The 13,979-nt window shown below is 39.4% G+C and overlaps 1 long non-coding RNA gene and 1 pseudogene across 2 annotated transcripts; one reads left to right on the top strand and one right to left on the bottom strand.

Moving 5' to 3' along the window:
* Positions 1–1,184: 1,184 nt before the first annotated feature.
* Positions 1,185–1,282, bottom strand: LOC112209288 (U6 spliceosomal RNA; annotated as a pseudogene).
* Positions 1,283–1,649: 367 nt separating this feature from the next.
* On the top strand, positions 1,650–12,607 carry LOC134809971 (uncharacterized). Of its 2 annotated transcripts, XR_010156986.1 has the most exons (5): positions 1,704–1,781; positions 3,997–4,205; positions 6,559–6,587; positions 7,250–7,385; positions 12,515–12,607. It is a non-coding gene; the product is annotated as an uncharacterized LOC134809971 (long non-coding RNA). The 2 variants fall into 2 exon arrangements; XR_010156985.1 differs by lacking the exon at positions 6,559–6,587 and having other exon boundaries at positions 1,650–1,781.
* The last annotated feature ends 1,372 nt before the right edge of the window (positions 12,608–13,979 follow it).

The following is a 13,979-nucleotide window of genomic DNA, read 5'->3' as shown; positions in this document are numbered from 1 at the left end:
TTAGGTTTTTAAAAAACTTTTTGGAGGCATAACTTACATACATACAAATGTATGTATAACTTGCATATATTTAAGAGGTAAAATTTGGTGATATTTGACAGATGTATAACCCCTGTGAAACTTGTATTACACAATGTATGGCACATTTCTGTCACCTCTGTTTTCTTGAGCCACTTTGCATATAACCTCCCTTCTGCCCTTGGCTCTTTGCAGCCACTGATCTGTTCTCTGTCAGTATATGCTAGTTTGCATTTTCTAGAACTTTTTATGTGTGGAATTATATGGTGTGTCTGGCTTCTTTCACCAGCATAACGATTTTGAGATTCAACAATATTGTTGCAGTTACTAGTGGTTAATTCCTCTTTTGTTATCAGATATTATTCCATTTGTATAGATATACCATATTCTTTATCCACTGATCTATTGATGAATATTTCTTATTTTTCCCCCAGTTTTAAGGTTGCTATAAGCTGAATGTTTGTGTCTTCCCAAAATTCATATGTTGAAAACTAATAATCCCTAATGTGACGGTGTTTGGAGGTGGGGCCTTTGGGAGATGATAGGTCATATGGTTGTTGGGAGGTGGGGCCTTTGGAGATGATAGGTCATATGGTTGGAGGCCACATGAATAGGATTGCTGTCCTTATAAAAAAGGCCTCAGAGAGTTCCTCTGCCTCTTCTGCTGTATGAAGAAACAATGAGAAGATGGCCATCTGTCTATGAACCAGGAAGTGGGACCTCACCAAAAACTGAATCTGCCTGTGGCTTAATCTTGGACTTGCCATCCTCCAGAACTGTGAGGAATAAATTTCTGTTGTTTATAAGCCATGCAGTATATGGTATTTTTGTTATAGCAGCCCCCACTGAGAGGGATATTGCAAATAAAATTACTGTGAACATTTAAGTACAAGTGTTTGTGTGAACATATATTTTCATTTCTTTTGAGGAGGAGTAAAAGCGCTTGGTCCAAAGGTAGGTATATATTTGAATTCTAAGAAACTGTCATAGTACTACCATTTTACATTTTCACTAGCAGTGAATAAGCCCCTTTTAGGTTTGAATTAAGATTATATAGTTTGGGAAGAAACAACATGTTAGTGATATTCAGTTTTCTATAAAGCCAAATGCTATACATTTTTAGTTATTAAAAATGTTCACATTACTCAGTGAAGTTTTTCTTTTTTTAAAATGTTTAATTCCTTCATGTCATCCTTGTGCAGTGGCCACGTTAATCTTCTCTGTATCATTCCAATTTTTGTATATGTGCTGCTGAAGTGAGCACACTCTGAAGTTTTATGTCTTTTCATCACATAGCTCTTGTCAATTTCCTATTAGGATTAGTCCTAAGTATTTCATGTTTCTATTATGGAAGATAACTTTTGTTTTAGTTTACGTTTTAACTGCCTACAATTATCTTCTTTAAAAATATAAATTTTTTCAGATTGGTTTTAGATTTGCAGAAAAATTGTGAAGATAGTACAGAAAGTTTCTACATATCCAGTATCCAGTTTCTCTATTATAAACATCTTATGTTAGTCTTGTACATTCATTATAATTTATGAGCCAATATTAATACATTATTGTTAACTAAAATCCGTACTTTATTCAGATGTCCTTTGTTTTTACCTAATGTCCTCTTTCTGTTCCAGGATTCCATCCAAGTTACCACATTATATTTGTTAATCACGTGTTCTTTGGCTTCTCTTGTTTGTGACAGTTTCTCAGACTTCTGTTTTGCTTTGTTCTTAATAACCTTGACAGTTTTGAGGAGTAGTGATAAGGTAATTTATAAAATACCCCACAACTGGGATTTGTCTGGTGTTTTTCTCATAATTAGGCTGGGGTTATTTTCATTTACATCACATGGTACAAGGGCACACACTACCATCATGACTTATATTGCTCATAATGACCTTGAGTTAGTGTTTGTCAAATTTTTCCACTGAAAAATTACTCTCTTCCCACCCCCTTTCCATGCTGTATTCTTTGGAAGAAAGTTACTATGCACAGACCACTCTTAGGGAGTGAGGAATTATGTTGCCCCTCCTTGAGAATGGAGTACTTACATAAATTACTTGGGACTCTTCTGCATAGGAGGTTTGTCTTTCCTCCCACATTTATTTATTCAAGTGTTTATTTATATCACTATAAACCCATGGGTTTTCATTTTACACATTGGGTTATAATCCAATATTTTGTTTTTGTTTTTTTTTTTGAGACAGGGTCTTGCTCAGGCTGGAGTACACTGGTGCAATCATGGCTCCCTGCAGCCTCAACCTCCTGTGCTCAAGCAATCCTCCCACCTCAGCCTCCCAAGTAGCTGGGACTACAGGTGCATGCTATTATACCCAGCTAATTTTTTAAATTTTTTGTAGAGACAAGGTCTCACTATGTTTCCCAGGCTGGTCTTGAACGCCTGGGCTCAAACAATTCTCCTACCTTGGTTTCCCAAAGTGCTGGCATGAGCCACTGTGCCCAGACTCATTATTTATTAAACTATTTTGTGGCTCAAATTGTTCTAGCATTGGTCACTGGGAGCTCTTTCCATTGGCTTCTCTGTCCCTTTGATGTACCTACATCATTGTGCTTATGAATTATTTAAAATTATGTTTATTTTTATAATTCCTTACTTTCTGGCACTACAAGATGCTCAAGATTTATCTTGTTTATTTCCTGCCCCATTTTTGGAATTGACCATTTCTCCAAAGAGCCCTGGTTCCTTTAATTAAACAGTACTAAATATAAATGAATATATTTCAGCATATTAGAAACCAAGATCTGAGCCAGGCATGGTGGCTCATGCCTGTACTCCCAGCACTTTGGTAGGCTGAAGCAGAAGGATCACTTGAATCCAGGAATTTAAGGCTGCAGTGAGCCATAATCATGCCATTGTACTCCAGCCTGGGTGACAGAGTGAGACCCTGCTTCAAAAATAAAATAAAATAAAATAAATAACTGAATAGCTTTCCATGTTTCCATGACAGTTTTAATCACATTTAATCTTTTAATGTTTGAAATTATGCATTTGCAGAATTATTTGAGCCTAGAGTATACTGGAGGCAATTCTTTGACACATTTTTCATGGTATTGGTCTATTCAGTTCTTCTATTTTGTTCCTGTGTCAAGTTTTGAAACTAAAATTTCCAGAAAATCGTGAGGACAGCCAGCAGTCTTGAAAAATTGAGTTAATATAAAGTATAGGATATGAAAGTAGCTCAATGCCTTCTCAGTGGTTCTTCTTTGTACTCAATACTGCTAACTTCTAGAACTATTTGTGTCTATTCAGTGCTTTTAAGGAGACAGACAAGTTCCTTGGCCTTGGACATCTTTGTTAATGATTCCAATTTATAAATTCTGAAAGTTACTATTGTGTGACCGTGACCATGACCAAGTTACTCAATCTCTCTCTCTCTCTTTTTTTTTTTTTTTGAGATGAAGTCTTGCTCTGTCTCTCAGGCTGGAGTGCAGTGGCAAGATCTCGGCTCACTGCAACCTCCACCTTCCAGGTTCAAGCAATTCTCCTGCCTCAGCCTCCCGAGTAGCTGGGATTACAGGTGCCTGCCATCATGCCCGGATAATTTTTGTAGTTTTAGTAGAGACTGGGTTTTGCCATGCTGGCCAGGCTGGTCTCGAACTCCTGGCTTCTAGTGATCCTCCCACCTCAGCCTCCCCAAGTGCTGGTATTACAGGTGTGAACCACTGTGCCTGGTGTTATAATCTCTCTATGCTTCAGTCTTTTTCTTTGTAGAGGTAAACATAATATTTACCTTATAGGGTTAATCCTAAGATTATGAGATAGTCTTAGGATTACATGTAAAGTGCTTAGTATAGTGCCTGACAAATGGAGAGTTTTCAATAAATGTTCTTCTTGCTAAGACTTACTCAACTATTAATTAAATTATATTTTTCTAGACTAATTAAACAATTATATCTGCCAAGGCCTTTGCAGCTATTTAGACATTCTAGTTTTAATCATTTTGCATCATATTTTTCCAGTTCAATTATTTATTGCCTCAGCTCAACATCTTGTAGAATTTAGGACTACAAAACGAGAGGAAAAACAAAGGAAAGAAGAGTGGTTGTGGTAATGATTACTGCTGTGGTGAAAATGTCCCCCAAATTGGATTGTGATACATTAAAAAAACAATAACAATATATCTAACAAAAACAAAGAGCCATCAATTTAAAAAATGGAAGACAGAAATGTAAGTTATATTTTTTTATATGATAAAAACCTCATTACTTTAGGTAACTTGCAATGTTTCTCAACTTTGGTGCTCATCTGGATTACCTAAGGAGTGACAAATTCTGTTTCATTAGGTTTGAGGTAGAACCTAGGACTTCATGAACAGTTATGAATGCTCTAGAGAAGCCTTCGAACACCTCAAAGATGGAGAACAATCTGTGGAGTAGAAAACTCAGTAGGTTTGAAGTCAGGAGGCTTGAATTTTTTACCTGGTCGTTTTCCTCTGAGCTTTAACTTTCTCATCTGTAGAAGTAAAATCTTAGATTAGGTCAGCGGTTTTCAATTCAAGCTGCAGGACAGATTTCCCAGGAGTACTGATGCCTGCAAGTTTCCCCCTGATACCACGTTCTAATGTAATTGGCCTGGGGGTTCCTCACGTGATTCTAATGTGAGCCAGGCTGGAGGAGTACTGTGCTACGCAATCTTTAAATGCCATTCTTGCTTGAAAATTAGATGATTCTAGTAATAGAGTTAATTTTTATTTCATTCAAATAGTTAAATTAAATTCCCAGTCATCAGAATTGGGTTTTACAATTTTAATTATTTAACTCCCAGTAGGAATATTTAATTCAAAATATAAAATTGGCTGGGTGTGGTGACTCATGCCTGTAATCCCAGCACTTTGGGAGGCCAAGGCAGGCAGATCACTTGAGGTCAGGAGTTCGAGACCAACCTGGCCAACATCATGAAACCTTGTCTCTACTAAAAATACAAAAATTAGCTGGACATGGTGGTGTGCACCTATAGTCCCAGCTACTCAGGAGGCTGAGGCAGGAGAATGGCTTGAACCCAGGGGAAATTGAGCCACTGCACTCCAGCCTGGGTGACAGAGTGAGACTCTGTCTACAAAAAATACATATATATATATATAAAATATATATTATATATAAATTTATATTATATGTAATTATAAATTTATATTATATATTTTACATATTATATATATATATATACACATACACCCTGTTATAAAACTGATTGGTGAAACAAACAAATCCAAGCAAATAAAGTGCTTAAAAAAAAATCCCTGTATTCACCAAGATGGAGAAAAAAAAAAAGGAAAAAAAATCCTTTGCTGCAGTCAGTGCCTATAATTCCCACTAATCAGGAGGTAGACAGATTGCTTGAGGCCAGGAGTTCTAGTTCAGCCTATGCAACATTCCTCTAAAAAGAAATCCTACAGGCAGAAGACTAAGATTATTTTAAGATTATATATTCTATATGTGGATAAGAAATAATATAGTGGGTCTTCACATGTGAAAAAGAAGAAATAATAAATACCCAATTTAATTAACCTAGAATTTTAAGAAAATATAAAAGCAACACTGCACCGCCAAAAAATATAAAAATTAGAATAGATCCCTGAGGAAAATCAGGCAGAAAAAGACATTTTTATAGATAGCTAGTGTCAGGAAACTTAAAGAAACAAAAAGACAAGCATTATACCAATGGTATAACTAATAAAGAAATGGTTCAGGACATATTGGTAACAATTTGGATGAAAGGGTGAAAGGCATGAAGCTGTGAAGGAAGGCCCTGCCCTAAGAAAAACTATCTCAACCTGGAGGTTGAGAGAAAGAAGGAGACCTCTCTATCATCAACAAAGTCATTTAAGAATAACTTATATAAAAATAATCATGACAGTTGTACTTGAGGACCTTGCATTAAATATTAGCATCACTGGACTCACTACTAATTCACATTAAAAAATTAGAAATATGGCTGGGTGTGGTGGCTCATGGCTGTAATCCCAGCACTTTGGGAGGCTAAGGCAGGTGGATCACCTGAGGTCAGGAGTTTGAGACCAGCTTGGACAGCATAGTGAAACCCTGTCTCTACTAAACCCTCTCTCTACTAAAAATACAAAAATTAGCCAGGTGTGGTGGCACACACCTGTAATCCCAGCTACTTGGGAGGCTGAGGGAGGAGAATGGCTTGAACCTGGGAGGCAGAGGTTGCAGTGAGCTGAGATCATGCCACTGCATTTCCAGCCTGGGCAACAGCAGGCTCCGTCTCAAAAAAGAAAAAAAAAAAAAATTAGAAATTCATTATTAAGGAAAGGTCAGCAAGTTAACCAAAGAAGGGAATTAATAGAAACTATCTTCCACTTATATAACTTGGTATTAATCAGACCATTATTAGATGTTGATGTCTAGTTAATGTTACAATTCTTCTAAAAATAGTATTTACATGGTCATTGTGTAGAATATTTGTAAGATATAAGAAAAACACACCCAGACCTTTAATCTCAGTATCTTGATAGAAATATTGATTTTTTTGGTAAATGTATTTCCATTTTTTTTCATATGTAGTTTGTATGAATTTGCAAGCAGGAATTCAGGTGAGCAAATTTATGGTGGGCAGAATTTTGACCCCTGTGATCTTTGTCCTCTGGTATAAAGCCTTATGAATATGTTGCTTCACGGCAAAAGGGAATTCAGTTTGATAACCATTTGATTTTAAAATAGCGAGATTATCCTGGATTATCTGGGTAGAAATGGAAGTGGAAAAGGAAGGCAGAGAGTTGGTTAGAAAGATGTAATGGAAAAAGAGGCAGGAGAGATTCAGAACATGAGAAGGACTCAACCTGCCCCTGCTGGCTTCACAGATGGAGGATGGGGGCCCTGAGCCAGAGAACATGGGTTATCTCTAGAAGCTGAGACTAGCCTTTAGCTGACAGCAGGAAAATAACCACCACAAGGAACTGAATTCTGCCAACATCTAGATAAGCAAGAAAACAGATTATCCTTTAGAACCTCCAAAAGAATCCAGCCTGCCAACATCTAGATTTTAGTCCTGTGGGATCCATGTCAGATTTCTGACATACAGAGCTGTAAGATAAATAATGTATGTTGGTAGGAGGGGTTGGAGGAAAAAAAGTATCTATTAAAAAGCCAGTAAATTGACTACTCTGCCTATGGAGTAGCCATTCTCTATTCCTTTACTTTCCTAATAAACTTGCTTCCACTTTATTAATTTGCCTCAAACTCTTCTTTGTGTGAGGTCCAAGAACCCTCTCTTGGGGTTTGGATCAGGACCCCTTTCTGGTAACATCTTCCTGATGAATCCCAAAGAGGTGATACTGAGGAGACCCCGGACTCAAAGGAAACAGACTGCAGCACTGATTGGCTGACTCTGGGTAAGTGGTGCTGTACCTGGGTAAAGGATGGGATTGGGTTAGAGGCCCAGCTTAGGGGAGTTAGAGTCTCTCCTAAGACAGAGTGGGTTAAAAGCCCCTCTTAATAAAAGGCAAGGATGCTTGACCAAACTTAGGGTCAAGGCTGATCTTAGGAAGGTCAGAGTCCTCCCTAAGATTTAGGGGGTTAGAGACCACCCTATCAGTAAAGTCCCTTTCAGTTAAAAATAGATTTGTTATTATGGGAAGTTAACCACTATTCTCTTTGGATTAATCTGCCTTGCATTCTTTGCTGAAGGCTATGGGTGACAGGATTAGTCATGTACAGGACCGTGGGGCATGGGGAGCTTTTTCCTCCCCAAAGGGGGAAACTTTAGAGCTGATGGAGCTGCTGGAAAAGATCCCTCCTCAACTGACAAGTGGCTGCCTGAACTTTTGATTCAGTGTCACTGCATTGGGTGGGTCTTTCTCTGGCCTCCCTGAGCACCTTGCCTTCCCCACCCTGCCTCAGGCAATGCTTTTCTCCCTTTCCTTTCCCTTTCTTATCTTTTCTATTACTCAGGACAAACATCTTGCCCAGAGACCACACACTGAAAAATGTCCTTTGGAGCCTGACCTTGTAACCATGTGGCAGTACTTTTGCTTGCTCTCCCCTTTCCAGGGAAAAGGAATTTTAGGGTTCATGTCATAGTTAGCTCTAAAAATTGTCTTGAGCAGTTAAAACCCATTGCAAAGCACAAAATTGGCTGCTTTAGGCTCCTTCTGGGAAAAAGCATCAGAAACTGCCCAATGCTGTAGCTTAGTGGCTAAGGCTTTATCTTTTCTTAATGGTGGCCCAGGTTCAGGGTTCAATTCCTTGCTTAGGGAATGAGTCCTTTCTGGTTTGTCTGTGCGACCTTCACTATTTGTTGATTCTCTTCCCCTCCACTGACTGTCTTGAATTTTCCTTTCTCTAAGCACAAAAATATTGGCTGTTTGGCCTGGCTAAAGTCATGTAATAAGAGACTTAAAAAGATTTTTTAAAGAGCACTATGGTTAAAAGTCAGCTTATTTAAAAGTGGATATTCAAGCTTTATGGGACTCCTTGGGAAAAACAGAGGAGGCACCACAGACCCCGTTTTGGGAAAAACCTCTGTTTTCCTCATGAAACCCCTGGAATTGAAAGCAGATAAATCCTTCTCAAAATCTAAAGCTCTGTTGTATTTTGCATTGGCTTATCTAATGGTTTTGACTTTTGGGGTTAGCGGAAATTACTTCACACTATGAGAGAGCTTTGGTTGTAATAACTAGATAGGAAATGTACTTCTGGGGCTGGCTAATGGCGGTTATGGGGAGATAGCTCTTTGCATGTTTGGATTAGAGAAGCATGCCTTTGGCTACCTAAAACAAATGAAAATGTCCCTACCCCCTACTGAGAGATAAGACTCTCATGAAAGATGGGCTAATTACAGAATGGGCTGATTGGCTTTGTATTGCTTTGCAATGAAATGCATGGCAAAATCACTGCATTGTCTTATTCCATAGCACTTCTCTTTCTTTGGGATCCAGGATCTGGTAAAAAATGAGACCCTTAATTTTGAGGGATGTTTTGCCTTTCAGCTGTGCCTGCTTATTAGGCCATAGAAATTCATGCTTTCCTGGCCCTGTTCCTCCAAGGGCTCCACCCTGGAGTCAGTAATTAAAAAAACTGGCAAATGAAAAATCTTAAAATTACTGGATCTTCTTCTGTCTATATTTATATGTGATGTGTGTAGGATTTTTATTTTATTTTATTTTTTAGTATTTATTGATCATTCTTGGGTGTTTCTGGGAGAGGGGGATTTGGCAGGGTCATAGGACAATAGTGGAGGGAAGGTCAACAGATAAACATGTGAACAAAGGTCTCTGGTTTTCCTAGGCAGAGGGCCCTGCCGCCTTCCGCAGTGTTTGTGTCCCTGGGTACTTGAGATTAGGGAGTGGTGATGACTCTTAATGAGTATGCTGCCTTCAAGCATCTGTTTAACAAAGCACATCTTGCACCGCCCTTAATCCATTTAACCCTTAGTGGACACAGCACATGTTTCAGAGAGCACGGGGTTGGGGGTAAGGTTATAGATTAACAGCATCCCAAGGCAGAAGAATTTTTCTTAGTACAGAACAAAATGGAGTCTCCTATGTCTACTTCTTTCTACACAGACACAGTAACAATCTGATCTCTCTTTCTTTTCCTCACATTTCCCCCTTCTCTATTTGACAAAACCGCCATTGTCATCATGGCCCGTTCTCAATGAGCTGTTGGGTACACCTCCCAGATGGGGCAGCTGCTGGGTGGAGGGGCTCCTCACTACCAAGATGGGGCGGCTGCCGGGCGGAGGGGCTCCTCACTTCTCAGATGGGGCGGCTGGTCAGAGACGCTCCTCACCTCCCAGATGGGGTGGCGGCGGGGCAGAGACACTCCTCAGTTCCCAGACGGGGTCGCGGCCGGGCAGAGACGCTCCTCACTTCCCAGACGGGATGACGGCCGAGAAGAGGCGCTCCTCACATCCCAGACGATGGGCTGCCAGGCAGAGATGCTCCTCACTTCCTAGACGGGGTGGCGGCCGGGCAGAGGCTGCAATCTTGGCACTTTGGGAGGCCAAGGCAGGTGGCTGGGAGGTGGAGGTTGTAGCGAGCCGAGATCACGCCACTGCACTCCAGTCTGGGCAACATTGAGCACTGAGTGAGCGAGACTCCATCTGCAATCCCGGCACCTCGGGAGGCCGAGGCTGGCAGATCACTCGTGGTCAGGAGCTGGAGACCAGCCTGGCCAACACGGCGAAACCCCGTCTCCACCAAAAAATACGAAAACCAGTCAGGTGTGGCGGCACGCGCCTGCAATAGCAGGCACTCGGCAGGCTGAGGCAGGAGAATCAGGCAGGGAGGTTGCAGTGAGCAGAGATGGCGGCAGTACAGTCCAGCCTCGGCTTGGCATCAGAGGGAGACTGTGCGGAGAGGGAGGCGGAGGGGGAGGGGGAGGGGGAGGGGGAGGGGGAGAGGGAGAGGGAGAGGGACAGGGAGAAGGAGACTGTATGATTTTTATTAATTTAGTTTTTCTCCCTGAGATGGAGTCTTGCTGTCACCCAGGCTGGAGTGCAGTGGCATGATCTTGGCTTACTGCAACCTCCACCTCCCGGGTTCAAGCAATTCTCCTGCCTCAGCCTCCTGAGTAGCTGGGATTACAAGCACCCGCCATCATACCTGGCTAATTTTTGTATCTTTAGTAGAGATGGGGTTTCACCATGTTGGCCAGGCTGGTCTCGAACACCTGACCTCATGATCCACCTGCCTCGGCCTCCCAAAGTGCTGAGATTACAGGCGTGAGCCACCGCGCCTGGCCATGTGTGTGATGTTTACATAAGAAAGAGCTTTATTTGTTTTAAAAATAATAAATGCTTAACTCAAATATTTTGTCAGAAAAGTAAAAACTTTAATGACTTTTAGTTCATATGACTTTAGTAATCTTGGAAATAAAAACAGCTTTACATGCAAGATGTGTAAGGAAAGTGAAATGTGTTTTTTGTAAAAGATTATAAGATGTCATGGGAATGTAGATTTTTTTGTGTGCCTAAACGGTTAAAGGATTGTTTTAAGTTAAGTAGAATAAAGCTGAAGGTTTGAGTCAGTTGTGGAAGATTTGTGAAAAATTAATCTTGTAAAAGAAATTCAATGTGTGAACATATTGGCTAAAGTTAAAAGGGTATTCATTGGAATACCCTTTGGAATATTGGAATAAAAGCATAACAGGTTTTTCTTACAGCACTAATCTGTTCTTTAACAAAAATTTGTAAAGATTTGTAAAAGGTTTATGAGAATCTTACCTTATGATCAGACATAAAAATTGGGTAGATTTGTCTATAAAGTTTTATTAAAAATTGGGGTTGACATTAATAGTACACTAACACAAAGGGTAAAATTTGGCTTTCTCTCTTGAACAAGATTTTTATGTACTATCAAAAAAAAAGAAAGATTTTTGTTTGCCTTTTAAATAAACTATAGGAAAAAGAAAGAAAAGAAAAAAAAAAGACACAGATTGTTTAGAAAGCTAAGTCTTCCCTCTTAATGAATAAAGGTTTTTGCCTTTAAAAATATTTTTAAATCATCATTTTGCCTGAATGAATAACTTATGGTGGCCTGGGATTCTATTTTATCATATCATGTTTTAAACCTTTGATGTCTGACAAACTTTCCAAAATCATACTCTAAATTATATCTTTTTCTGACCTAATTAATCTTTTAGATATTAGGTCCCCTAAAGTTCAAAAGAGACATATTTGGCTTATTTGGTATAAAAATCATGTAGAGCCGGGCACGGTGGCTTACACTGGTAATCCCAGCACTTTGGGGAGCTGAGGCAGATGGATCACCTGGGATCAGCAGTTTGAGATCAGCCTGGCCAACATGGTGAAACCTTGTCTCTACTAAAAACACAAAAATTAGCTGGGCGTGGTGGTATGTGCCTGTAATACCAGCTACTTGGGAGGCTGAGGCAGGAGAATCGCTTGAACCCAGGAGGCAGAGGTTGCAGTGAGCTGAGATTTCACCACTGCACTCCAGCCTGGGTGACAGAGTGAGACTCTGACTCAAAAATAGAAATAAAAATAAAAATCATGCAGGAAGTGTTGTCAAATATAAAATGGTATTTGGCTTTCTTTGGGCTGTATTTGTATAAATGTAATTGGTGTGTATTCCAAAATCATGTAAACTCTTATAATTCTAATATGACTTAGTTATGTTATTAATAGTTATAATTGTTATGTAAAATTGTTGTATGCCACAGAAGTAACCAAATTTTCTTGTCAATTGTGGCTCTTAATAGTGGCTGTCCTAAGACTGTCATCCACAGACAATTGTCTTATTTTGATCCTCTTCAAAAGGTGGTTTATAATCAGCTATAGGACTTTGACAGGTGCTCTTAAGTGCACATTTCTAATAACTTTGGAGATTGTAACATTACAGTAGACGAAAAAAGTTTCAGGACTCTCATGGAGAGCTGAATGTTCATGAATATCAAGCACAACAGGAGTTAATTACATAGACTGAACTTATAGAAGACTGCAGTAATCTTCTTGACTTTTCTGTTTAAAACATTGCTGATCCTTTGTTTTGTTTTTCAGAGCCAAGAAAACTTTCAAGTTACTTACAGCTTTTAACAATTGAGTAAAGTCTATTCCTGTGAACAAAATTTGGAGCATATTTATTTCTCTCTACCTGATTTCTCCAGAATTGGAAATTATTTGCGAGCATTCTTAATTTATGGCAATATAGTTATTTGCATAAGTGCAATAAGAATCTGTTTTCTTTTGTAACGGGACACAATTGGAGACACTGGTTATTTTACCAAGGTTTTGACTGGAATAGCATGCTTTCTTTTAAGGAATTAAATTTGACTTATAAATCCAATAAAAACCCCTTGGGAAACTGGCCTCACCTCATACCCTGTCTACATAGTCCCTGTATAGAGTTCCAGACCTGTGGTAAGTAAAGAATGTCAGTTTTTGACAGGCCCAGAAGCCCCAAATTATCTTGGGACCTCAAGAGAAGAGGAACTTACCCAACTCATAGGTATTTGACAGTACAACCCCATAGTTGGGCTGGGCTTTTAAAAAAGTCTTATCTAAGATGCCTTTGATGGAACAAAAGTTCCATCAAAGCTAATTAAAATAAGTCTACGTGGCAAATAATTATTCCTGCTGCACTTTATACAAATAATCAGGCTAAGTATAATAAGGCAAATTGGTTTTACCATGATTTGTATTTAGTAAAAATGGGAGACTGAAGAGAGAAAAACTATGTTTCAAGAACTATGGTACAATTATAATTAGATTGTAACCTCATCAGTTGTTTTTGAGGATTTTTTCCCTGCAATTGAGACTGACCACTCATTCCTGTGAACCAATCAGTGATCTCTGCCTGCTGCTCAAACAAAACAAGGGGGATGGATAATGTAAAAATAGAGATCAATATTGTAATTCTGGGCATATATTGGAATCAGGTAGTGACACCATATCAGCTTGGTTTCAAATTGCCCAGTTCATGGAAAGCTTTCTTAACTAGTTTACTTGGGATAGTTTTGTTTTACTGTTGCGGAATATGTTGCTGCTGTACTCTCTGTGTAAGAATTCAGGGTAAGTTTACTCAATGTTATCTTAAATTGGACACCTATTAATCCTCCAGATATCACCTTTTGTCAGAGTTATGGATGGCCCTCACAATACTGATGCTTTCTGACTAAGCTCCTCTCTACCCCAAATACAAGAGACCCTAGTAGTCAGACAGGAGTATCATCACCCCTATTCAGCCTGAAGAAGCTACAGAAGATGGATCTTTGTCCCTCTAAAACCCTTAGCATTAAGGGTTCTCGTATAAAAGGAAGGTGGGAAATACGTCAGAGGCGTTTGAACCAGAGCAATTCCATCTTGAATAGGGGCTGGGTAAAATAAGGCTGAGACTTACTGAGCTGAATTCCCAGGAGGTTAGGCATTCTAAGTCACAGGATGAGACAGGAAGTCAGCACAAGGCACACGTCATAAAGATGTGATAAAGAAGCTGGCCAATCGCATCAAAACCAATATGGCCAAG

This window comes from Pan troglodytes, chromosome 4, assembly GCF_028858775.2.
Source record: "Pan troglodytes isolate AG18354 chromosome 4, NHGRI_mPanTro3-v2.0_pri, whole genome shotgun sequence".
Taxonomy (NCBI): Eukaryota; Metazoa; Chordata; class Mammalia; order Primates; family Hominidae; genus Pan; species Pan troglodytes.
This window is presented reverse-complemented; position numbering and strand designations above follow the sequence as displayed.